This window comes from Schistocerca cancellata, chromosome 6 (assembly GCF_023864275.1).
Source record: "Schistocerca cancellata isolate TAMUIC-IGC-003103 chromosome 6, iqSchCanc2.1, whole genome shotgun sequence".
In the NCBI taxonomy this organism is placed as follows: Eukaryota; Metazoa; Arthropoda; class Insecta; order Orthoptera; family Acrididae; genus Schistocerca; species Schistocerca cancellata.
Window position 1 is genome coordinate 47334221 of NC_064631.1, and position 27457 is coordinate 47361677.

The following is a 27457-nucleotide window of genomic DNA, read 5'->3' on the forward strand; positions in this document are numbered from 1 at the left end:
CTACCTTCATGAGAAGCAGAGACTATTTTTGCACAGTACTGCCGTCTCCCACGCACGCCCGCTGTTACTGCGTCCGGGCGATCACGCGCCGCGCGAAGACCAACAGACACGTGGATGCGGTGACGACGCAAAAAATGAGCCTGCAGCCGTTATCTGATGGGCGCGTGTAACTGGGTCAACTCGCCAAGACTGCTGGGCTTTGTGCCAAGAGAGTAGCAGTTCAACAATCGCACCAAGGTCGCGACAGCGATAAGGGAATTGAAAAGTTCGCGCATGCGCCGTGTGCGCGCTCGGCGCACACGCTCTTCGCCGCTCCTTTGTCACACATTCTCGCGCGCGCACCAGTTGTCAAATATGACCAGAGGCGATAAGATCGCGCTGGCTGTTGAACAACCGTTCCGTGTTGGTGCAGTGTCTTCCGCCCACGAAGAGGTCGCCGTTCTACACCCAGCAGTGTGTGAAGCTCGTGTGAATGTTGGTGTGCGAGTGAAGCGTGATACGAGTGATTTGCTGGAGAATCGCGACTTGTTGTCAGATGAAGAAGGTAAGGAGGACGCTCAACAGTCAATGCAGCGCCACGGAAGACGGTAAAAAGAAAATGGAGCGTCTGTAACCACCGCTAAACGTAATGTGTTTGACAAATATAATTGCTTCTATGACAACAGTCCTAATTTCTCTTGATATTTCACTGTAAAAATACAGCAACCAGCCACTTTTTTAATGCGTTTTATTTATGCCAATATGCATTTCGGGTTTACACCCATCTTCAGCTGGCAAATTACATGGATCTTCAGTTACTACAGTAGTACAATCTCGACAGCAGTTTGGATGCTGCAGCAGGCCTGTGCAAAAGCAACGATTTCAATCATTTACTTCAATTTCGCGAGTTTAAGGTTACGCACTATCAGTTGTTCATTTTACTTACATTCTCCTCTCCTTGTTTTTTCTTGGCTTTTCTTCTTTTTTGCAACAACACAAACACTTTTTATCACATATTTTACACAGGCGCACTGAGTTATCCGCCATGTTGTCGACTGACAGTTTTTGTTTACATACAAACGGTTTATCTATGGACAGAGTTATATTTTTCGAAAGTTTTGAGGTTATAAGATAAGCTACTGTTTTCTAAACATTGACTTGGGTGACAGAAGTATTCTAAGTACGATGTATACAATTTTTTTTGTAGTATTGAAGATAATAAACTAAATATGTTATGTGTTATGTTAGTTTATTATCTTCAATACTACAAAAAAAATTGTATACATCGTACTTAGAATACTTCTGTCACCCAAGTCAATGTTTAGAAAACAGTAGCTTATCTTATAACCTCAAAACTTTCGTAAACTATAACTCTGTCCATAGATAAACCGTTTGTATGTAAACAAAAACTGTCAGTCGACAACATGGCGGATAACGCAGTGCGCCTGTGTAAAATATGTGATAAAAAGTGTTTGTGTTGTTGCAAAAAAGAAGAAAAGCCAAGAAAAAAACAAGGAGAGGAGAATGTAAGTAAAATGAACAACTGATAGTGCGTAACCTTAAACTCGCGAAATTGAAGTAAATGATTGAAATCGTTGCTTTTGCACAGGCCTGCTGCAGCATCCAAACTGCTGTCGAGATTGTACTACTGTAGTAACTGAAGATCCATGTAATTTGCCAGCTGAAGATGGGTGCAAACCCGAAATGCATATTGGCATAAATAAAACGCATTAAAAAAGTGGCTGGTTGCTGTATTTTTACAGTGAAATATCATTATCCACGGCCACGGAGCTCAACAGTCCAAATATAATGGACAAATTGTTACTAATTTCTCTTGCTTTGTCGGATGAAATGCCCGTGCATAACCTCTAGAACGAAAACACCCTCGGTAATATCTGCTTTATTGCTGTGTGGGTAGTTGGTCAAACATTATTACACGGAAAAACCACATTCTTCGCTACTTCAATAAGAATTATTTATTTATACGGTCTAGGGTTCGAGCAATTAACTCAGTGTCTAGCGTAACTGACAAAGATGCTGTAGTTAATAGTTACAAAGACAAGCGACAAAGAATTAAGTCATCAACGAAGATAACTGTTATTACTAAATAGGCAAAATAATAGGTTCACAATGATAGGACACTATCTGAGTCAGTTACACGCACTCATCAGATCACTGCAAGCAGTCGCATCCATAAGATAACTAGGAGTAGAAGTACGGAGAGATTTCATACGGAACAACCGCATAAACCTAACCACAGCGAAGACAGATGCCAGGTTGAAATTCATCGGAAAAATGCTCAGGAAATGTAGTTTACTCACAGAGGAGGTGGCTTGTTCGCTACTGGAAATTGCTTGTCAGTCTGGAATCCGCACTTGATGGGATTGGTGAAGGAAATCGAGAAGATCCAGCGAAGAGCAGCGCGTTTCATTACAGATGCGTAGGCATTACGGAAATGCCCAGCCAACTCCACTGGCTGACGCTGCAAGATTGGAGTCTTTCATGATGATGTGGTTCACTGTCAAAGTTTCAAGAACGCACGTCCCTAAAACAGCCAAACAAGACGTTGCTTCCACGTACGTATATCTCGCGAAAAGACAATGGAAATAAAATGAGAGAGATCTGAATTCATATGCAGGCTAACCAGCAATCGTTCTTCCAGCGAACCATTCGCGGTGGTAACCAGGAAAAGGGGGAAGTGACAGTAGTAACCCAACGTACCCTCCCTTACACACTGTAAGTTTGGTTGTGGGGTATATATGCAGATGTAGAAGGTTGCAGCGTCATACTACTTACAAAAAATAGGTAGATCAGTGTGCAATGGACTTACAGAAACTGTAAACTCCACTGAACAGACTCTACTTTCTGGAAACCAGACGTAGTTACGTAGTAGACGTAGAAATACTACACTCTGGACAAAGTGGACAGAAAGTGTCCCTGATTAAAATACTGGGGACCAACAGGCACCGCAGAAGCCAGGCTGGACAGCTGCTGAATGAGCGACACGACTTCAGTCACTTCTTCATACTGCTAAACCTGACTCTTTACCCAATCCAGATTTGTTAAATCGGTTGACAGTTATTTGTTATAGTTCTACAATTTTTGATGTATTATTTTGTATATGTAGTAATAGCAATTAATTGCTGTGATGATTATGTGATTATTATGATTCTTTGACGATTTACTGTTAATGTTTGTGCTATTATGCAAATCAACGTCATTGTCAGTTATCCTCGATAGTGGGTAATAACCGGAAACCTAGGTCGCAGTAATAAATGGTCAGCGAAGCAAGTCCCAAACAAGTTTTTTTTTCTTTTTTCGTCACAGTATAAACGCGATCATTGCCGGAAATTTATCTGTGTGCACACGAATTAAAGGAAATGTAATGAAGCATCAATTGTTGAGATTTAAATTCTTCTCAGGTACGCTCATGGGTTGAATCGACTATTCAGTACTGCGCTGCGCAACCAACTAGTCAGTCCACCAGAACACCCTGGAAGATGTTTAAGTTACATATTTGGCGCGATAATTTCAGATTCCATATATTAAGACATCTACGTGCCCCCTCTTCGGCAGAACTGGAATTGGGTTCTATTCTCTGTAATATGTTACATATGTGGAAACTGTTTGTCATTTACATGATTCAGAGCGAAGTTCGTCCGCCGCTCGTGGTCTCGCGGTAGCGTTCTCGCTTCCCGAGCACGGGGTCCCGGGTTCGATTCCCGGCGGGGTCAGGGATTTTCACCTGCCTCGAGATGACTGGGTGTTTGTGTTGTCCTCATCATTTCATCATCATCCAGGAAAGTGGCGAAACTGGACTGAGCAAAGGTTGGGAAATTGTACGGGCGCTGATAACCACGCAGTTGAGCGCCCCACAAACCAAACATCATCATCATCAGAGCGAAGTTCGACAAAGTTTACACAGCACTAAATGAGAAAGCATGACTAGTGGTGTGGAAATTAAAAGTTATGCAAAAGTTATTCTGTGTCGAAATTTTGAACCCATTTAGTCACACCTAGCTATTTAACACTAAATTATTTTGTGACGCATAATAAACGAAAATTCTGGTAGCATAACCAATCTTCGAACCTATGTTATCAATAATCAGTTTATCTAGAAGTACACGTAAATCACATATCTATTTACTCAATTTGCGTCAAAATCTTTTACAATTTAATATAAAAATTATGTATCTTATTTAGATTCGTAAGTTGATATGTTTACTTCTGTTGAAGTTAGATGTTGATAGTACTTCTTGTTCCACGCAGTTTTCTGAAACATTCACAAAAATTCCAAGCCTCTGGTTTAAATAGTTCTTTCGTGCTGTAAGGAAGTTAAAAAAAATATCTATTTGTTAGAAACTGACTCCCATCATACGAAATCTCGTCCTGCGTTTCGTGCTTTGTCAGCTTTACCACTTATTGCAACGTAATTTACTGCTGTTATACTGAGCATCCACTTATTCTTTCACCATTAAAATAGAAACGGCGTCTGATGAAGCTGAAACAAGCAGGCAATATTTTAGACAGTGATTGGAGCATTCACTCACAGTTTATGTTTACCTATGTAGTATGCCTGGTTCAGAATAACAAAAGTGACTGGCAGCTATTTGTTTACAGGTCAGCTACCGCAGCAGCCACCAGTGACAGAACAATCGTCTCGTGAATGTTACCGCCCTTCTTATTTCCGTACTTGCTTAGAAAATTGGAGAGGAAGTCCGCCTTACGCAAGACACTTCCGTAAAATTTTCACCCAACAGTTTTTCTGCTATCTTCATTGGGCTTGACTATTTTCCTCCTGCAAAACTGTTATATGTTAACCTTTAAAAAAAACTTCTGGTGCAAAATAGTTACAGTTGTAAAATGAGCAGTTATTGTCAAATGCTTTTACATTGGTTTGTATACAGTACATAGTTGATACATGAATCGCTCAGTTGAGGAAAACAGTACTTCAGACCCGCGCGCCATGTCCCAAACAAACATGCCACGAAACAAATGGACACTATACAGTCACAACAACAGGTAGTGGCGGCAGAAATTCTGCGCTTGGCAGAAATTCTGCGCTTGGCAAGCAATCGTATAAAATGGATGTGTAACAATAAAAACGAAAGGAATGAACGTGTTATCGGCACAAAAATAAAAACACATCAAAAAAGCTGTAACTAAGAAGCCAAACAACACGATATATAGTGATTCTCGGTCGTAAATGCATAATAAACAGAAAAACAAAACGTTTTGCTGTTTACAGATGACAACCTATAGACTGCGTCATAGACCTAAAGCTGCTAGCATAAATATCCAATAGCTCCATGTTAGATATGTAAACAAATACACTCCTGGAAATTGAAATAAGAACACCGTGAATTCATTGTCCCAGGAAGGGGAAACTTTATTGACACATTCCTGGGGTCAGATACATCACATGATCACACTGACAGAACCACAGGCACATAGACACAGGCAACAGAGCATGCACAATGTCGGCACTAGTACAGTGTATATCCACCTTTCGCAGCAATGCAGGCTGCTATTCTCCCATGGAGACGATCGTAGAGATGCTGGATGTAGTCCTGTGGAACGGCTTGCCATGCCATTTCCACCTGGCGCCTCAGTTGGACCAGCGTTCGTGCTGGACGTGCAGACCGCGTGAGACGACGCTTCATCCAGTCCCAAACATGCTCAATGGGGGACAGATCCGGAGATCTTGCTGGCCAGGGTAGTTGACTTACACCTTCTAGAGCACGTTGGGTGGCACGGGATACATGCGGACGTGCATTGTCCTGTTGGAACAGCAAGTTCCCTTGCCGGTCTAGGAATGGTGGAACGATGGGTTCGATGACGGTTTGGATGTACCGTGCACTATTCAGTGTCCCCTCGACGATCACCAGTGGTGTACGGCCAGTGTAGGAGATCGCTCCCCACACCATGATGCCGGGTGTTGGCCCTGTGTGCCTCGGTCGTATGCAGTCCTGATTGTGGCGCTCACCTGCACGGCGCCAAACACGCATACGACCATCATTGGCACCAAGGCAGAAGCGACTCTCATCGCTGAAGACGACACGTCTCCATTCGTCCCTCCATTCACGCCTGTCGCGACACCACTGGAGGCGGGCTGCACGATGTTGGGGCGTGAGCGGAAGACGGCCTAACGGTGTGCGGGACCGTAGCCCAGCTTCATGGAGACGGTTGCGAATGGTCCTCGCCGATACCCCAGGAGCAACAGTGTCCCTAATTTGCTGGGAAGTGGCGGTGCGGTCCCCTACGGCACTGCGTAGGATCCTACGGTCTTGGCGTGCATCCGTGCGTCGCTGCGGTCCGGTCCCAGGTCGACGGGCACGTGCACCTTCCGCCGACCACTGGCGACAACATCGATGTACTGTGGAGACCTCACGCCCCACGTGTTGAGCAATTCGGCGGTACGTCCACCCGGCCTCCCGCATGCCCACTATACGCCCTCGCTCAAAGTCCGTCAACTGCACATACGGTTCACGTCCACGCTGTCGCGGCATGCTACCAGTGTTAAAGACTGCGATGGAGCTCCGTGTGCCACGGCAAACTGGCTGACACTGACGGCGGCGGTGCACAAATGCTGCGCAGCTAGCGCCATTCGACGGCCAACACCGCGGTTCCTGGTGAGTCCGCTGTGCCGTGCGTGTGATCATTGCTTGTACAGCCCTCTCGCAGTGTCCGGAGCAAGTATGGTGGGTCTGACACACCGGTGTCAATGTGTTCTTTTTTCCATTTCCAGGAGTGTACATACATACATCTTATTTCCAAATGTACTATGAAAGTAGAAAGTTTGGACAAATCGTAAATAAAAACATAGAATGCCTCATCTCAGTGAATCCACCTAAATAGCTACAGCTGTGTAGTTTGGTACACACCGAATTCACGAGATCTGCTGCTAATGTACTTCCGTACATACTGAATTCACAAGATCCGCTACTAACGTATTTTATCCCGGTTCATGCACGATCGTAATAGCCTATCATTCTTCTGTACACTGTCACAAATAGTTTCAGACTGTCGTCTAAATTTAACTTTACTCTGTACTGTATGCAAACCAATGTAAAAACATTTGGCAATAATCGCTCATTTTACAAATGTAAACATTTTGTACCAAAAGTTTCTTTAAAGGTTAACATGTAACAATTTTGCAGAAGGAAAATACACAAACTCACTGAAGATGCTACAAAAAAGTGCTGAAACTTGTGCTGTGCGGAGGGGCTGCGCGGTTAGAGGCACCCTGCCACTGCCTGCGTGGTCCCTCCCGCCGGAGTTTAGAGTCCTCCCTCGGGCATGGGTGTGTGTGTTGTTCTTAGCATAAGTTAGTTACAGTAGTGTGTAAGCCTAGGGACCGATGACGTCAGCAGTTTGGTCCCTTAGGAATTCACACATTTGCTGAAACCTGTCTGGCTGAAAACAAAACTACAAAAGTGTCTTGCATAAGGCAGAATTCCTCTCCAGCCAGAGAATAAACCTCATCACACCGTCCGTTCTGTTCACTGCTGTGATATTGCCCCGCTCCTCCACGTACCATTTACGACATCGTATTGCCGGTGATTCTCCCAGCCGGTATCCCAATTCTTGAGAGCCTTTTTCGTTGTTTCTCTGCGCAGAAAGTTTAATTTAGACGACAGACAGTCTGAAACTACTTGTGATAGTGTACAGAAAAATGATGGGCTATTTTACGGCCGTGCGTGAACAGGGATAAAATACGTTATTAGCGGATCTTGCGAATTCAGTATGTAAGAAAGTACGTTAGCAGCGGATCTCGTTAATTCGGTACGTAACAAACTACACAGCTGTAGCTATTCAGGTGGATTCAAGCACATCGGCGACGCGACAATGCCGTGTGCGGCACATGATTCCGTCGACGTGGTTCAAAGTACTAATCGCGCAAACTCAGTTACTCTTGGCGCAGTGGCTGAAGGAAGCGACCGTATATGCATTTCCTACTTGAAATTGCTCCCAACAGCCACCGCGCCAGATGTCAACTCAGCTAGTGATTAAAACTGTCTGAATTTTAAGAGCATTGTTGACACTCGCCCGAGGCGTGACCTTGACAGCGCGAACTATGCTCTCGCCGACACCCTACCTCGTGATCGCCACATTTCATGCAGCCGATATATTTTTCTCACTTCGAACTGATTTGTCGCCCGTTATTTTATCGTCATAAATATGAATGACGAGAAACGTTTGGAATTAGTGCGCAGCTACGTATGATTTCTCCAATCCAAAACAGGCCTACCTATTTTCCTCATATTATCGAAATACCAAAGTTCGAATGAATCTATCATCAGTCTAGTTCAGGGAATGAATATAGAAAACCTCAGCTACAGATTGAGACCAACCGGCCTCTTTGTCCAATCATTCTTTGCAACAGTATATTCATAGTCCCGCCGAATGAAAAGGAAGTTAAAAGAAAGTAAGTTTTACACTTAATAACATCTTCAGATTTATGTCAAAGTCGTGATCCAGTTGAATGTTTAAGTGAACTTTTTTCTGCAAGTCTTGCATTTTATTTGTTGAATTCTCTTATTTATGTAACATATATTTGATCTGTTGTACGCATGCCTTGGTTAGTGGTGGTGGATGAATATTGATTACAGATATGTAAGTACAAATAAACTGCAGAGTTTACTAGTATTCATGTATGTGTTAATTATTTTATACTAAACCGACAAACCCGGCATTGTCCGGGGTACTCATTTTGCCAATTTTCTATTCGGAACGAAAACAAAAAAGAACTTGTTTGTAGTGTAATATCCCGAAACGTTTCTGTATGCAGAGCGCGGCTGCTCCGTGATCCTGTAAACGTCTCTGCACCTCTTCATAGCTCCATAGACGAGTTTTGTTTCCGCCTACAGCCGTTTTGCACTTAGCAGCTGAAAGCTGTGAAAAGCGCTGCCAGCTGTCAGGGATTTCCTTAACTTGGCTGGAGTGTATGATTATCTTAGTAGTAAAGAGTAAACGTACCAAAAGTTTATGCATGATGCGGCATTTTTTCACGCATCTCACCCTTTTCTAACGTCATCTCTCTCGAACTGTATATCGTATGATGTTATATTTCTGGTGCTCCAAGCGCACATTGTCAGAAATTTCTTTCTCAAATTACGGCCTATGTTTCATAGTAGTAGAATGCCCTTTTTGCCAGTGCGTCTCTGCTTTTTATGCCCTGTTTGCTTCATCTGTGTTATTTTTCTGACTAGGTAGCAGAATTCCCTGACTTCGTCTGCTTCGTGACCATCAGTCCTGAGGTTAAATTTCTTGCTGTTCTCATTCTGCTACTTCTCATTACTTTCGTCGCTCTTCGGTTTATTCTAAATGCATTGCACTCATTACACTGTTCATTCCATTCAGCGGATCGTGTAATTCTTCACTTTCACTCAAGATAGCAATGTCGTCAGCGAATTGTATTATTGATAGCTTTTCACCTTGAATTTTAATTCCACTCCTGAACCTTGCTTTTATTTCCGTCATTCCTTCTCCGGTGTATAGATTGCACAGTAGAGACGAAAGATTTCATCCCTGTTTTACACACTTTTTAATTCGAGCAGTTCGTTCTTAGTCTTCCACTCTGATTGTTCCCTCTTGGCTCTTGTACATGTTGTATATTACCCGTCTCTCCCTAAAGCTTACCCCCTACCTTCCTCAGAATTTAGAACAGCTTCTTGCACCATTTTACATTGTCGAACGCTTTTTTCCGGTTTTGTCCAGGATTTGTCGAAATACTATGAATGTGTCTTGATTTTTCTTTAGTCTTGCTTCAATTATCAGCTGTAACGTCAAAACGGCCTCTCTCTCGCCTCTCTACCTTTCGTGAAGCCAAACAGATGGTCATCTGACACCATTTTCAATTTTCTTTTTCATTCTTCTGTATACTAACTAATGAACTAACCTCAAACAAGCGGCGAGCCCTTCTCTTGGTGTTATGGTATTTCTTTGGTGTATGTTCCGCGTTCTCAAGTGAACTCCCAACTTATTCCTCTTTCTCCCTACTTTGGCCACCGTTATTTCAATTAATTTTGAATGTTCTGTGCCTTCCTGTTAGCCCAATATTGTTTTTTTCTTTCTGATCTTGCTTTCCTTTCTTCGTCGGAGATTTGGATTGTTCGTTTAGTTTTCATTTTGAAGTGGAACCTTTCTTTCGTGTCTATGGTTATCTTTTTTGCAGTTTTATCCTTGAGCATATTTTCTGTGATTTGGAGTTCTCTAATGTCCTTCTCCGTATCCTTAATTTTTTTCCGGGAGTAGTCAGTTTTTTATTAATCTATTTGGATTCATTCTGAGGATGTCTATAAAAATCAATTCCTCTTTTCTTCATTGTATCAGTGTGTTTTTCGGTAGTTTGGTAGAGGGTTGAATTTTGTAAGCGAATCAGTTTGTTGTGAAATTTTTAATAATTTCTTCTTTTCTTTGATCTCCAGCCTTTCAATTGGGCCATCGTAGGTGATGGACCATGTTTCGTCTGCATACAGGGCTTCCGTCTTGATTACTGTATTATATCTTATTTTTGCATTCCAATACAGGACTTTCTGTTTATGTATTGTTGGTGAGTTGGAACGTCAGTTCAACTTTAATTCTCTTAGACTTCATTGTCTTTTTCTCGAGGGCTTTCCAGCTGATAGCCGGCCGCGGTGGTCTAGCGGTTCTAGGCGCTCAGTCCGGAACCGCACGACTGCTACGGTCGCAGGTTCGAATCCTGCCTCGGGCATGGATGTGTGTGATGTCCTTAGGTTAGTTAGGTTTAAGTAGTTCTAAGTTCTAGGAAACTGATGACCACAGATGTTAAGTCCCATAGTGCTCAGAGCCATTTGAACCATTTTTTTCCAGCTGGTACATTCTCCAAAGTATTTGAATTTTTGACGTTCAGTTTTTTGTTCTCGCACTTAGATGTTTTGGTTGGTGGATTTTTCATGCTTGCCATTATCTTGGTCTTTTCAAAGAAGATTTTGAGACGTATTTTTTCACCTTGTCTTCGTTCCGTTCTTTGGCTTCTTCCCAGGTCTCGGCTAGTAGGGCCATATGAGCAAAGGCTAGACAGTTGACTTTGATGCCGTTGTTTTTTGTTCCTAGTCGGATTCCACTATGGATCTTTGCGTTCCACTGTATGACTACTTTTTCCAGGGCGCAGAGAAATGGCAAGGGAGAGTCCATTTCCTTTCGTACGCCAGTTTTTATCTTAAAAAGGTGGGAGAGTTTTCCCATTAATTTGACTTTGGAGTATGTTTTCGTGTTTTTGATTAAGCTAGTGGCTTTGTTGTCTAGGTTTAATTTTTTTAATATAGATATGGGGGATTCCCGGTCTATTGAGTTGTAAGCTTTCTGAAAGTCAGTGAAAGGAATAATACATGATTTTGCTCTTGATTTTTGGTATGCCATGAGGTTTTTGACGAGTAGGGTTTGTTCTGAGCTGGATCTCTTTCCAGAAACTCGCTGTGTGTTATCGGTGTTGATGGTCTAATTGGGGTTCTGCCCTGTTTAATAAGGCTTTAGAGAATATCTTGTATGTTAGGCCTAGGAATGAGATCCCTCTGCAGTTGTTGGGGTCTGTTTTCGACTCTTTCTTATGGAGTGGGTAGATGAGAGACGTCTTCCATTCGGCTGGGATTCTTTGATTTACCCTTATTTCTACAAAGGTGTTACGGAAGGAGTCTATGGCATTTTTTTTACATTTTTCCGAAGTTCAATTGTGATTTGGTTTTCTCCCGAGGCCTTTTAGTTTTTGAGACTTGAAATGACTGACTGCAGATCCTCAGTGGAGGGTGGTTCTGAACTAGGTTTGGGCATTGTTGAGGTTTTAAAGTCCAGTTTTTACTGTGGGCTCTTCACAGTTGAGGTGGTTTCTGAAATTTTCTGCCAGTAGGGTCGGTGGGTATATTTGATTATTTTTGTTTACAAGTCTTGTAAAAGTTCCCTGTGTTGTTTTTTGATGAATACTTCACTGGTCTGAAAGAGGAATTGGTCTTCTTGGGCTTTTTTTATTCTTTTGATGTTTTTGCTCACTGATTTACTTATGCTTAAGAACTTCCGTCTGTTTCGTTCATGTTTCTGTGATTGCCACTGTCGCCATGCTTTTCTTGTTAGTTCAAAGTCTGTTCCGTTCTTCTGTCCACCAATCATCTTTTTGGCTGTGGTTATGAGAGCTAGCTAGTTGTTCAGCTCTACTTACTAGGCTTTCTTTTATTTGATCCCAGTTTTGGCTTTGCTTGTATTCAGTTGCGAGTGGGAACTCCTTGGAGTTTATTAATCTTTCCTAGGTCATATTTTCTTCTTTTGGGGTTGTTGGTTCCGTTTTTCCTTTTTGGGATGATTTTGAGTTTTATTTTAGGAAGGTAATGATCAAAATCTAGGTCGACCCCTGCGGACTTTGACGTTTTGTACTTCTTTATGGAAATTTAGTTTGGTTGCCACGTTATCAAGTTGGGATTCACCTAGGTGTGGGTTAGGTGAGACTCATGTTTTCGAGGTAGCTTTTTAAAGATTCTGGATTTAAGGATCATGTTGTGTGCTTGCATAATTCTATCAGTCTGATGTCATTTTGGTTAGTCCAGTAATGTGCTGGGTAGTTCCAAGATTTATTTTATTTCCCTTCCTTTCCTATCTGGACATATAGTAAATAAACAACATAAAATGCCTCATCTCAGTGAATCCACCTAAATAGCTACAGCTGTGTTGGTACACACAGGATTCACGAGATCTGCTGCTAACGTACTTTCCCCAGAAGTAGGACCTAGTGTTTGTCTGGGATTTTTTGCATATCATCGAGTTCGTCCCAAAATCGTTCCACGTTTTCTTTGTCCTGCCTATTGTCTTCTTTTGTGGGAACATGCGCATTCACGATGGCCTATACTTTGTTAGCAGATGTGGAGGGTCTTTCGGACTGTGATTTAAAGTTGATAATGGATTCTAAAATATTTTTGACTATTACGAAGGTGTGTCTTTTCAAAACGTTTTGCCTACCTTTACTTTGTATATTTTGAAGCCTCCAGAATCAAAATTGTTTTCATCCAAGATTCTAGTTTCTTGAGACTCCCGATACTCCGAGTGTCTCCTCGCTCACTTTGGTACGGTGGATTTTCTACCTGGGGTAATTTGATTGACATCACACTCTTCCATAATTGACAATATTATGTATGGGTCGGCTCTTGTTATTAGAGACACTGGTTTACCACCACGGCTGTTAGCCCTGGGGACTGATGACCATAGATGTTAAGTCCCATAGTGCTCAGAGCCATTTTGTTAGCCCTGGAGGTTTATCTGAGCCGCCTCTAGCGCTTGGAACAGATCCTGTGTTGATCTGCAGGCGGAATTTTGTTTCCCATCTGGCCTGCATATCTGCAGAGCCTTCCCCCATCCGCGACCAGGGGACGCTTTCCTCTTCTTCATCCAAAACCACAGCAGTCAGCAAGAGGTAGTCATCCAAGAACTGCACCAACGCAGACGCTCAAGTGCACTGCCACAAACCGAAAAAACGACTGATCACTGGAAATAGGCATTGCTGTGGCATCACTATCCGCGCAATCACGGGCCGGCCACGGCACTGTCACATCACTGGCGGGCCTGAAACTACCTTCACAACAACACTGCGCGGCTTGGTACGCTGAACAGACAACATCGTCCCTTTCCATGCTCAACTGTGTCTGTTCGTCTAGGTATGGATAGTGTGACAAAAGTTTGTCATCAGTTAGTTTCCTGTACATAGAATCTAATGCTTTTAAAATTAGGTAAACTAAGAAATGGTGGAACCAATTTGTATCCCTGTCTATGGCATTTATTGCTTATTACATTACGTATTGCAATGAATGATGTTTTATGTGTACTTGGTCAGCAGGAAATTCTTGAGTCTACACTACAACCACAAAACAACCTATGAATCATCGCCTAGAGTAGCTTCATGGAAGAAGGTAGCCCAAACTGCTCTCTATGTTTCCATAAATTTGGACCATCCAGAACCTCACAATGTTTGAAAAGCTTAGCAATGCTTAAAAAGATGTCACACCACACATAAGCTTGTACACAAAAGAACGCAAAGAGTTGGCGAGTATGAGCGGGAAAACATAGTGTTTTCTGACAGGTCAACTCCTAAAACAATTTCATTCCATTTCCGAGCACTCGATGGCAATGAACCCTAACGGCTGAAAAATGAGCTTAGCCATACACAGAGGTTTTCGATTAGCTTTTAAAGGAACTCGCTGATGTACACAATATTTCTATTATTTTGCTCCGAACGCTGAGCATTATTATATGACAAAAATTGTATTACAGGTAAATTGATAAGCGAATAACAAGGACTTCAGATCTCACCTGTAAGCCACTAATTTCAGGTTTATCTAAACATCGAGTACATGCTAAAGACACAGCTTTGATGGAGGCATTGCAGACGTCTTCTCAACTTTTATTACATCAAAGAATCGGATTTACTTGTATAAAATGTTGGCTGCAGTGCTGTGAGTCAGTTGACCAATATCTTCCATTTCAGAAATTAAGGAAAAAAATTGAGAAATGTCAAAATGTCTGTCGACGCTGGAATGCAGACATGGGATTCCGTTTAATCGGCTCGGAAGAGCGTCGAAGAGCGCATGTTTTGAGGTACAATTGATGGCGATAGGCGGACAAATACGACACTCTGAGACTTCAGTTGTTCAGAACCACAGCGTTGCTTCTGTTGTTATCAGTGAAGAGTTGGACCTCTCCACACACTCGCAGATAAGAATAAGCTGGTGGTTTGTGCGAATGTGTGTCACAGATGCCTGATATGTAGTTTATGTACAGACTGCTTTGTTTGACCGAATTTTCTTTCTTCTTGTAACAAAACTTTCGATCTTCCTATCGTGGTAAAAATTTTCCTTTCCTCACTCTAGTAGCATTAATTTTTTCCTCAATCCGAAATTCTACCCAACTTAATAGAAGAATGCTATATGCCAAATACAGTACAAGATTGGGGAAAAGTTGTGGTGAATAAAAGGACCGCGAGTATAGCGAGCGGAATTGGGTGCAGAAAGGGAAAGACTTGCACATGTACAGACCAAGTCCTTTTATGGTATGATATTTTTGGACTGAGAACATTCCCGATTACTTAAAACTGTGCACTGCAGACAAATTTTCCGGTAAATGTTAAGGGAATCTTCAAGTACTAGTCCCGCTGCTCATGTACTCCAATTATATTTCGTAATTTGAAATTCTGTTTAGCAAACCATTGTTCATTATCAAGCGCTGCCCACAGATACAAAACACCTACATTAATGATACAGTTTTAAATAAACTAAAATCGGTTCGCATGCGACAGCATGCGCTACCTAATATGTTCCAAAATGTCGCCCATAAAAACGGAGTTTTCCGAGGCTCATATCTCGGGTTGTATGGTTGATAGGCAGCGTCCAGTGTTTTGTATAGGCATTGAACTAAGGACTATCTGTATACCCAAAGGAAGGATCGTCTTGCTGTAACTATCCTACACTTCAGGTTCAAAGTCTGTATATAACACACTTCTTCCAGCTTAGGCATTTGGAGGAAATCGGTTGTTTCTTCTTGCATTAGTTGTGGCCTAAGGTGCGCCTTTAGGGGCTTGTGGAGGCACTATTTACTTCATGGGCAGTTTCTGAGAAAACCAGAATAGTATGAGGTTTGGGTACCAAAACTAAGCAGCGGAATCGAAGTCAGTTGAACACAGCAAATGGCTGAAATGTTTACGAAAATATATTCCTATAATCCCGATTTCGAACAAACTTGAAGATTTTCCTAATATCTTTATCCTTTTCCTAGGTACAGAGGTTCAAAGTTGCACATAAAATACGTAAAATGCGGTGCGAGTAGAAAACGTCGTTTATAAAGTGGCGCAGCACGGATAAATATGCTGTGCTGTATCTCCTTATCATCAGAAAGGTTCTGAAAACCCCATGTTGTTGTACTGAAGCACATGCAACATTTTTGTACACACAAAATTCGGTCTGAGGTGGAAAATTGTGTAGTTTTGCGCCATTTCAAAACTATCAAAATTTTGCTAACCCATAAAGTTCTTATCATATGAGAGACATGTCCTGCTGTAGCAGGGAAAAGAAGGGAACCAGCGGAAGAATGTTCTGGAGCACAAAAAAAAAAAAAACGAATATGCTCCTGTTTAAAATACTCCGACTGAAAAATAGGGTACGAGCTGCCTCATTCCTGAGCTCCTTTAAAAATGTTCCCATATTTGCGCTGTCTTGTGCCGAGAGAGGAGGAAAGAGTGGCAGTGGGAAAGAGATGGAAAAGTAATGAATACTGGAAGATGGTAGATAGTGGTTGTGGTATAGAAAGGGCGATGGAGACAATGAGAGAGAGACAATGAGAGACAATGAGAGAGAGAGAGAGAGAGAGAGAGAGAGAGAGCGAGAGAGAGAGAAAGAGGAGGGGGAGAGGTAGGGGCTTAGTGGCAGTGGAACTGTCGACAGTGACAGAATAGTACTAGGAAAAGAGTGAAGGAGACAGTGCCAGAGGAATCGGAATAAACAAAAGGAAAAAGTGGAAGTGAGTGAGAGTCAGTGATAATGAGAAAGTGTCCTTGTCAATGGCAGTGAGGAAGAGGGAGATAGCGATACTGAGAAGAGACAGCAGCAGTGGGAAGGAATGAATGAAACAGTAGCAGTAAGAGAGAGAAGGAGGGAGACAGTATTTGTAGGATAGAACGAATGAGGGGTGTGAGACAGGAGAAGACAGTGAGGTGGACTGAATGAATGAGTGAGAGAGAATGCGCAAGTAGCAGGGGATGGGCATAAGCTACATGCAACAATGGACTAGAGGGTGTGAGCGAGTTACACTTGGAGTTTGAGGAGTGAGAGATGAGCTGTATGTTCAAAAGAACGCGAATATTTTTGCATGTCAGTTTTTTTTTGCGAAAATTTTTAAAGGTGCTGATGGAGGTAGAATGAGGCAGCTAGTGCCCAACTTTTCGCCATTTTGGCCTTCGCTAGGAACATTTTTTCGCTAGTTCGTCATGACTGACGAAACGCCGCATGTAGGCACAACAAGCTTACATTAGTGATACAGTTTCAAACAAACTAAAATTAATCATGACTGACGAAATGGTTTGGCTGTCCAATTGCCTGCGACTGTCTACATATATACCCTACAAAGCACTGTGAAGAGCGTGGCTGAGGGTGCTTCCCACTGTACTATACTTATTCACGTATGGAACGCGCGAGGAGTTATTGCTTAAACGCTTCTGTACGTGGTGTAACTAATCTAATCTTGTCTTTGCTAACTCTGCGGGAGTGATACGTAGCGGGTTGCGGTATATTCCTAAATTTCGCAGTGACAGCTGGTTCGCGAAACTTGTCTGTCTTCAGCGGCCTTCCAGTTCCAGTTCCTCACCACGTGCGCGACCTCTCCAGCGGGGCAAACCAACCTGTGACCAACCGTGCTGCCCTTCTTTACACACGTTCGGCATCCCCTGTACGTCCCTCATACTTCAATAATATTGTAGGATGGGCCCCACGAGTATTTCGTGAATAATTCCCTTCGAAGACTGATTACATTGTTCATGTAACCTACCAATGAACCGAAGTCATCTGCTTTACCTACGACGGAAAGTATCTGATACTACGTTTTCTCGTTCATAATTGTAAATTTCTGAACGTATAAAGCAAACTGCCAATATCTATACCATATTCAGATCTTACCAAAATCTAACTAAATAATTGTGCTGGTTTTCTTTTCAGACAGTACTTCATTGTAGGTAACAGCATCATCTGAAAGACACTAAGATTACATCTGAAATTGTCTGCTGGGCCGTTACTGTACAACATGAACAACAAAGGTCTCAACAGACTTCCCTGGTCATGCCTTTCCAAATCTGTCGATGACTCTTCGTCCGGGATAAGATATTGCTTCCTCCATGCGAAGAAATCTTCAGTTCACTCACAAATTTCGCTCGATACCCCAAAGAATTGCACGTCTGTGTGGGAGAAGTCAAGAAATACTGTATTGACTTGATATTGCTTGCAGCATGTCATGTGAGAAAATCTCGATTTCGGTTTCATGTGGGTCTTGTTTAGAAATCGATGTTGGTTGGCATAGAGATGGTCATTCTGCTCGAGATATCTCATTAAATCTGAACTCAGAATATGTCCCTCTGTAAGATCTGGCTTTCACACCGAGACAGTGCGTTGGCATTTTATAATCATAAGTTCAACATATACGATCAATTGCGGCGCCATTCGTCTTAAATGGATGGTCACTATGGTTTTCCATGCACAGCACGTCAGTTATTCTGAACCTTTGAGTACTGGAAACACGCTGAAATAGTTCATACAAATCATAGGCTTAACTACTGAGTCAATTCGAAGAACGATCCAGTCAACGAAAAGTAAACAGTCACAAGTAAAATGTTCTAATATTGAAAATCATGACCTCTAAAACATTATACCTGATTTAAGAGAAAAATACACTCCTGGAAATTGAAATAAGAACACCGTGAATTCATTGTCCCAGGAAGGGGAAACTTTATTGACACATTCCTGGGGTCAGATACATCACATGATCACACTGACAGAACCACAGGCACATAGACACAGGCAACAGAGCATGCACAATGTCGGCACTAGTACAGTGTATATCCACCTTTCGCAGCAATGCAGGCTGCTATTCTCCCATGGAGACGATCGTAGAGATGCTGGATGTAGTCCTGTGGAACGGCTTGCCATGCCATTTCCACCTGGCGCCTCAGTTGGACCAGCGTTCGTGCTGGACGTGCAGACCGCGTGAGACGACGCTTCATCCAGTCCCAAACATGCTCAATGGGGGACAGATGCGGAGATCTTGCTGGCCAGGGTAGTTGACTTACACCTTCTAGAGCACGTTGGGTGGCACGGGATACGTGCGGACGTGCATTGTCCTGTTGGAGCAGCAAGTTCCCTTGCCGGTCTAGGAATGGTAGAACGATGGGTTCGATGACGGTTTGGATGTACCGTGCACTATTCAGTGTCCCCTCGACGATCACCAGTGGTGTACGGCCAGTGTAGGAGATCGCTCCCCACACCATGATGCCGGGTGTTGGCCCTGTGTGCCTCGGTCGTATGCAGTCCTGATTGTGGCGCTCACCTGCACGGCGCCAAACACGCATACGACCATCATTGGCACCAAGGCAGAAGCGACTCTCATCGCTGAAGACGACACGTCTCCATTCGTCCCTCCATTCACGCCTGTCGCGACACCACTGGAGGCGGGCTGCACGATGTTGGGGCGTGAGCGGAAGACGGCCTAACGGTGTGCGGGACCGTAGCCCAACTTCATGGAGACGGTTGCGAATGGTCCTCGCCGATACCCCAGGAGCAACAGTGTCCCTAATTTGCTGGGAAGTGGCGGTGCGGTCCCCTACGGCACTGCGTAGGATCCTACGGTCTTGGCGTGCATCCGTGCGTCGCTGCGGTCCGGTCCCAGGTCGACGGGCACGTGCACCTTCCGCCGACCACTGGCGACAACATCGATGTACTGTGGAGACCTCACGCCCCACGTGTTGAGCAATTCGGCGGTACGTCCACCCGGCCTCCCGCATGCCCACTAGACGCCCTCGCTCAAAGTCCGTCAACTGCACATACGGTTCACGTCCACGCTGTCGCGGCATGCTACCAGTGTTAAAGACTGCGATGGAGCTCCGTATGCCACGGCAAACTGGCTGACACTGACGGCGGCGGTGCACAAATGCTGCGCAGCTAGCGCCATTCGACGGCCAACACCGCGGTTCCTGGTGTGTCCGCTGTGCCGTGCGTGTGATCATTGCTTGTACAGCCCTCTCGCAGTGTCCGGAGCAAGTATGGTGGGTCTGACACACCGGTGTCAATGTGTTCTTTTTTCCATTTCCAGGAGTGTATATTCGGTTTTAAATAGCTGCTTGCCATAGGAGATAAAAGTTAATTGTGCGCACTGTACTTGAAACAAAATACTAAAGTGATCCAGCAAATTGAATAGATCAATATTAAGAGTGGCGAACTTGGAATCAGACCACTTCCTCTCAAAAATAAAGTTCCGATTTCTACCTAGGAATACAAGAAAGTCTCAAACTCCCAAACTTACTAAGTTTGAGTTGGAAAAACTGAAAACCTGCAATATGCTTACAGAGAGAATGCAAACACTACATCATGCATGCAACAACTGGGACCAACTAAGGGGCAAATTAGTAAAAGCCTTAACAGAAGTCGCCCCACTAAAGAAACAGAAGAAACATGTGTGGTGGACAAGTAGCTGCGACCAAGCGATCGCAGAGACAAGAAGCTTGGCTAAGATGGAGCTCACAGAAGTCCGAAACAAATAGAAATTTGTAGAACAGCGCCGGCTAACTGCCAAAACCATAAGGCAGGTTAAACGTCAGTACACCCAGGACCAATTGACTCAATTAGACGACGATTTAAAGGAGAATAACACTAGAAATTTTCACCAAACTTTCAAGCGAAACCTTAGAAGTTGTGCCCCACCCAGTTTACACTTCAGAGGACCAGATGGAAACACAACCTATAATGACAAAGAAAACTGCCGCATATTGGCCAAATATTTTGAGAATCTCCTCAACTGTGAGTCCCCTAAAACCTCCTTTATCAATCAAGACAGTCCCAACCCACCAAACTCTAACCCTCGAACAGAAGAAGTGAAAAGAATAACAAAGCACCAGGAGAAGACTCTATAGTTGCAGAGCTGTGGAAGTGGGCTAGAGACAAAGCAATCAGCAAGTTGACAGAGATCTTACGGAACATTTGGGATATTGAGAAGTTACCAGTGACTGGATATCTGCTCTGATCCAGCCCTAACACAAAATGGGTGATTTGACTGACATCAACATTTATAGAGGGATCTCATTGATACCAATCACCTATAAGATACTATCTAAGCCATTATTGAACAGAGTCAAATTTCAATTGGACCCAAAGCTTGGAGATTGTCAGGGTGGTTTTTAGAAAGGATGTTCTTGTGCTGGACAGATAGTTAACTTGAAGTCAGTGTTAAGTCAGATTAAACTAGCGAATAAACAGCTCGTAGTTACTTTCGTTGACTTCAAGAAAGCTTACGATTCAATCGACAGACATAATCTTACGAGAATTTTGCAGGAAATGGGCCTGGACCAGAAAATCCACAGCCTTATCCAAAAGACCCTGAGTAACACCAGATCACGAGTAAAGTTCAGGGGGACACTTTCAGAAGGCTTTGAGATAAAGACAGGAGATAGACAGGGAGATAGACTTTCTTCAACTGCGCACCGGACAAGGTGATCAGAGAGTGGCGAAAAGAAATGGAGTACAAAATATACCTAGCGGTATTTACCTGGGACACAAACGGAAGGGACTGGTAGTAGACACCTGGGACACAAACGGAAGGGACTGGTAGTTGACTGTTTAGCTTTCGCAGATGATCTGGCACTTACGAGTATAGCATGCTCAGTGGAAGTAGCAGTAAAGCAGCTCAATATGCTCAAACACCAGGCTGCCGAGGTAGGACTTCAACTGTTACTAGAAAAGACAAAATACCTCACCAGCATCAGTGATACTCCCAGTGAACTACAGGTAGAACAAGGTCAAATTGAGAAAGTTGTCAGATTTAAGTATCTAGGAGAATGGGTGGAACCTAATCTATCAGAAGGAACAGCACTAACAACTCGGATTAATAAGTTTTCTCTCGAACATATCATCTAGTTTTTTATGAAACTGTAATCATTCGTTTGTCTGTACGTGTCCATCACATCTACCGATTTCCGTCCCTTGCGGATAACTCCTTCGTGGTGCGTCGTTTTTCTTGTTTTTTTTTTTTTCCTAAGAGTGTTTTTGAAGGTGGTTGTGTAGATTAATTCGAACAAAACATTCCATATAGGCGTTGCATGTATCCAGTTTTTATTCGTTAGAGGCATACAGCTGGTTACAGAGATAAGTTTTCATTTCGCGTAGAAAGTAGTGCTTCAGTAATCGCTCCTGATTTTAGATACATATTGTTGTTTCGCATAAAAGAATATGTCGGACATTACGTATACACGGTCTCTATCCTCATCACCTACAGAGCATTCAACACCTTCGAGATCGAGATGGAGGTAGACGATTGGAATTTTTGTCACTGGCTAATTTCAAATCGCCGAGTATACCAGTTAATACTGTTTACTGATGAAGGAACTTCCGCTCTGACAGATCAATGGCAGTCGTAACCCACTTCGGTGGTCCGAAGAAAATCATAGCCGCACATCTTGTAGGCATCTGTTTAAAAGGTTAAGAATTCTTACACATGCTTCACAGTACATTTACTCAGTAATGAACTTTCTTCTCAACAACATGGATCAGTTTAAAACAAACAGCGACATTTATGATTACAATACCAGAAAAAAAGAAAGACCTACACTATCCTTTATTTAACCTATCCTTGGCACAGAAAGGGGTAAAATATGCTGCCATAAAACTTTTTGATAAATTACCAGATGAAATAAAATGTCTGACAGACAGCAGTAACAGTTTCAAAAACAAATTGAAATCATGCCTCCTTGACAATTCCTTCTATACCATAGATGAATTCTTGAATATGAGTAAATAAATCTGGAGATATAATATATGGATTTTGTGCCATTTAAGGGAATGGGATTGATAATAGAAATATTTAGGTATAACACTATAATGTAAAAAAAAAAGACTTGTTTCCTGTGCGCATTTCTTGTGCATTTGACACCTTCGACATCATTCCGTGCTATTGATCACCTAACTAACTCCAAATGTCTTTGTGGAGGTGTGTTGTGAAGAACGCTTCTCTGTAGATGTGTCACGTGGTGTGACATACAATCGTACATACTGTCGTGTTACCGCATCGTCTTACAGGGCCCCGTTATCTAAGTTAGGGTATTTGTTTGATTTATATTTTGACAGATGTATGTAACCTATAAAAATTTGACGTGTTATATAGAATTTTTTTTAAGTAGTCTACATTGTCACCAACTAAAATATTTACTGTTTATCTTGAAACTCCCTGTATAAAGCACATCGTTGATGTGTAGCTGTTATGTTGAAATGAAGACGATAACTGGCAAACTACAGAAATGGGGAACTGCTGGAAACCAACCCTATATTTGATGACCGAAGCGAAAACAATCGCGGGACACTGAGAAGGGGGGGGGGGCGAGGGGGGAGCAATTGCGTGTTTCTGTTCGATTATTTTCGGCAATCAGGTCACTGAGCCCCACTCCATGTTACAGCTGTGAAAGTCCTGTCAGTTTGTTCTGTGAGACGTGGACGGGAAGTCTGTGACTCGGCGATTTCGTGAAGAGATAATGAGCAGACTACGTAACTACGTATCGGCAGGCAGGTCGATCACGTTCGACTTTGCACATCCGTGTTTTGGATATCGCAAAATTTGACTGCAGTGTGTTGCTTTCTATCTTTGGCTATAACAAAATGTTCAACAGTACGCCACAGGTGGTGGGCTTCGATAGCCTACACTTACAGTGAACCCTCTTATCGAAGAAAATTAATGAGATGATCAAGTCGTAGAAAAAACTACTTATTAATAACAGGAACCCTACACTCTGTTCACATTATTAGCTCTTTGAATCGTCAGAAAGAATTCAACGCTTGTCTCATGACAGGAGCAGTGACCAGGGTACCGTGGACGTAATTATTTATGATCCGAAGTAAACAACCACCTGGTTGTTAGCTCTGTTTTATTTGACTTCCCGTCATCGGTTTCGATGCGTTGTACTGCGTTTTCAATGGGCATGCTTGTGACGTAATGAACTTGAGCTTACCTAGTTCCCAGTTCATAACACGTATACGACAGTCGACAACATCGCTTGACGTATGTATTCTCCATTTACATCTGTATTCCACAAGCAGGATTAAGTGTGTAACACTTTTTCATTTGTCCTCTTTGCACGGTATGCTACACTCCTGGAAATTGAAATAAGAACACCGTGAATTCATTGTCCCAGGAAGGGGAAACTTTATTGACACATTCCTGGGGTCAGATACATCACATGATCACACTGACAGAACCGCAGGCACATAGACACAGGCAACAGAGCATGCACAATGTCGGCACTAGTACAGTGTATATCCACCTTTCGCAGCAATGCAGGCTGCTATTCTCCCATGGAGACGATCGTAGAGATGCTGGATGTAGTCCTGTGGAACGGCTTGCCATGCCATTTCCACCTGGCGCCTCAGTTGGACCAGCGTTCGTGCAAGACGTGCAGACCGCGTGAGACGACGCTTCATCCAGTCCCAAACATGCTCAATGGGGGACAGATCCGGAGATCTTGCTGGACAGGGTAGTTGACTTACACCTTCCAGAGCACGTTGGGTGGCACGGGATACATGCGGACGTGCATTGTCCTGTTGGAACAGCAAGTTCCCTTGCCGGTCTAGGAATGGTAGAACGATGGGTTCGATGACGGTTTGGATGTACCGTGCACTATTCAGTGTCCCCTCGACGATCACCAGTGGTGTACGGCCAGTGTAGGAGATCGCTCCCCACACCATGATGCCGGGTGTTGGCCCTGTGTGCCTCGGTCGTATGCAGTCCTGATTGTGGCGCTCACCTGCACGGCGCCAAACACGCATACGACCATCATTGGCACTAAGGCAGAAGCGACTCTCATCGCTGAAGACGACACGTCTCCATTCGTCCCTCCATTCACGCCTGTCGCGACACCACTGGAGGCGGGCTGCACGATGTTGGGGCGTGAGCGGAAGACGGCCTAACGGTGTGCGGGACCGTAGCCCAGCTTCATGGAGACGGTTGCGAATAGTCCTCGCCGATACCCCAGGAGCAACAGTGTCCCTAATTTGCTGGGAAGTGGCGGTGCGGTCCCCTACGGCACGGCGTGCATCCGTGCGTCGCTGCGGTCCGGTCCCAGGTCGACGGGCACGTGCACCTTCCGCCGACCACTGGCGACAACATCGATGTACTGTGGAGACCTCACGCCCCACGTGTTGAGCAATTCGGCGGTACGTCCACCCGGCCTCCCGCATGCCCACTATACGCCCTCGCTCAAAGTCCGTCAACTGCACATACGGTTCACGTCCACGCTGTCACGGCATGCTACCAGTGTTAAAGACTGCGATGGAGCTCCGTATGCCACGGCAAAATGGCTGACACTGACGGCGGCGGTGCACAAATGCTGCGCAGCTAGCGCCATTCGACGGCCAACACCGCGGTTCCTGGTGTGTCCGCTGTGCCGTGCGTGTGATCATTGCTTGTACAGCCCTCTCGCAGTGTCCGAAGCAAGTATGGTGGGTCTGACACACCGATGTCAATGTGTTCTTTTTTCCATTTCCAGGAGTGTATATTAATCGAGCCCTTAAAAGAGCTCACTGGTCGCTTTAGAATCAGCGCACCTAAGACTAATGGCAGGTAAAGCAGATTTCAGATTCGTCAGAAGAACCCACAGGAAATGTAGTACACCCACAAAGGAGGAAGCTTACAAAGCACTCGTTAGACCAACATTTGAATACCTCGTCAGTCTGGAATCCGTGCCAGATAGGACTGATAGAGGAAATACATAAGATCCAAAGAAGAGCAGCACGTTTCGTTACAGGTCTATTTAATAAGCGCGAAAGCATTACGGGGATGCTCAGCAAACTCCAGTGGCAGATGATGCAAGAGAGGCGTTCTGGATCACAGTCTGCTTTACTGTTAAAGTTGCGACACAGTACTTTCCTAAAAGAGTCAACAGATATACTATTGCTACATGTTACGTGTATATCTTGCGAAAAAGAGCATGAAGGTAAAATCAGAGCGATTCGAGCCCAGAGCCCACACGGAGGCTGGATCAGGAAAACGAGGGGGGGGGGGGGGGGAATGAGGTGGGTTCTCAAAGTACTCTGTACCACACACCGTGAGGTGCCTTGTGTAAATATAGAAACTTTCGTTGGCATTCTTAAGAAACGCCAAGCATACTGTTCTTTGTTGTTGGTGTATTTATTCACATTTACCTCATAATGCTCGTATCTTTTGTATTAAGGAGTGGGTCATGAACCTCAGGACCCCTAACGGAAAATATCATTTTATTTTTTGCAAATTGTTGCTTTCTCCGTCTGTACTGCACTTGTTCAAAGAAGCACATAACAATTAACTTCCTTGCTCTGTTAAAAATTAGGATGAGAGACAGCATAGATCTTTAGAACTCTTATCGTTTCTCCACCCTCTTCTACATTAGCCCATTTCATCACCATAGGCAAGCAATTCCACGATCTCCTTACGGTAAAAGCGTTAAAGTACCTCATGTTGTCACGGCTACAGTCCGCCAAAAACGATTTTCGGGCCTCTCGTGCGATAAGTGTATTTCTATTCCGCATGTGTTCAAAGTGACTGAAAAACGGCTGAGTTTAGACAACGAGGAAAACTCGTGCGCGCGTAGCTTAACCGTTAATTATGTTGAAATATGATTAGTAATGTTTAAAAACCTCTATGACTTACGGTGAGCCGGCCGCTGTGGAGGAGCGGTTCTAACCATTTCAGTCTGGAACCGCGCTGCTGCTGCGGTCGCAGGTTCGAATCCTGCCTCGGGCGTGGATGTGTGTGATATCCTTAGCTTAGTTAGGTTTAAGTAGTTCTAAGTTCTAGGGGACTGATGACCTCAGATGTTAAGTCCGATAGTGCTTAGAGCCGATTGAACAATTTGACTTACGCTGAAGCGTTGGGATTGTCAAAAAATGGTTCAAATGGCTCTGAGCACTATGGGACTTAACTTCTAAAGTCATCAGTCCCCTAGAACTTAGAACTACTTAAACCTAACTAACCTAAGGACCTCACACACATCCATGCCCGAGGCAGGATTCGAACCTGCGACTGTAGCAGTCGCGCGGTTCCGGACTGAGCGCCTAGAACCGCTAGACCACCGCGGCCGGCTTGGGATTATCAGCCTGAAGTTGGTACTTATGACAAACGTAACAATACTTTCGAGTACAAACGTTGTTTATACACTGACGTAAAAAAATCGCAGCTCGAAGAACCAAGCAATGCAGAGCAGTTAAACTTCAAGAACACATTTGTCTAGGTAACATATTTAAGCGAATAGCGTTGCAGGATCACAGCTTAATGTAAAGGCGAGAAAAGCCACTGCAAATGTGAAATGCTGCTACATTAATAACCGGTGTAACTGCCAAAATGTTGACTGCAAGCATTCAAACGCGCATGCACTGTGTCATATAGGTGCCGGATGTCAGTTTGTGGTATAGAGGTCCGTGCCCGTTGCACTTGGTCAATATACGGTTGTGGATGAAGCTGGAATTGTCGTCCGATGACGTCGCATACGTGCTCCACTGGAGACATATGTGGTGATAGAGAAGGCCAAGGCAACATGTGGAAACGCTGTATGTGGGCGAGCGTTACCCTGTGGGAAAACATACGCTGGAATGCTTTGCATGAATGGCAGCAAAACAGGTCGAATCAGCAGACTGATGTACAAATTTGCAGTCAGGGTGCGTGGGATAACCAGGACAGTGCTTCTGCTGTCATACGAAACCACACCCCAGGTATGGGT

The 27457-nt window shown here is 43.8% G+C and overlaps 1 protein-coding gene across 2 annotated transcripts in view; it reads left to right on the forward strand.

Annotated features, from left to right (window-relative positions):
• Nucleotides 1-382: 382 nt before the first annotated feature.
• LOC126190656 (RB1-inducible coiled-coil protein 1) overlaps nucleotides 383-27457 on the forward strand; it is a 329494-nt gene continuing 302419 nt past the window's right edge. The window contains exon 1 of one of the 2 annotated variants that reach the window (XM_049931087.1): nucleotides 383-544. The gene's annotated coding sequence lies outside the window, so the exon portion shown is untranslated. The remainder of the gene's footprint in view (nucleotides 545-27457) is intronic. The other variant, XM_049931085.1, reaches the window with a different exon arrangement.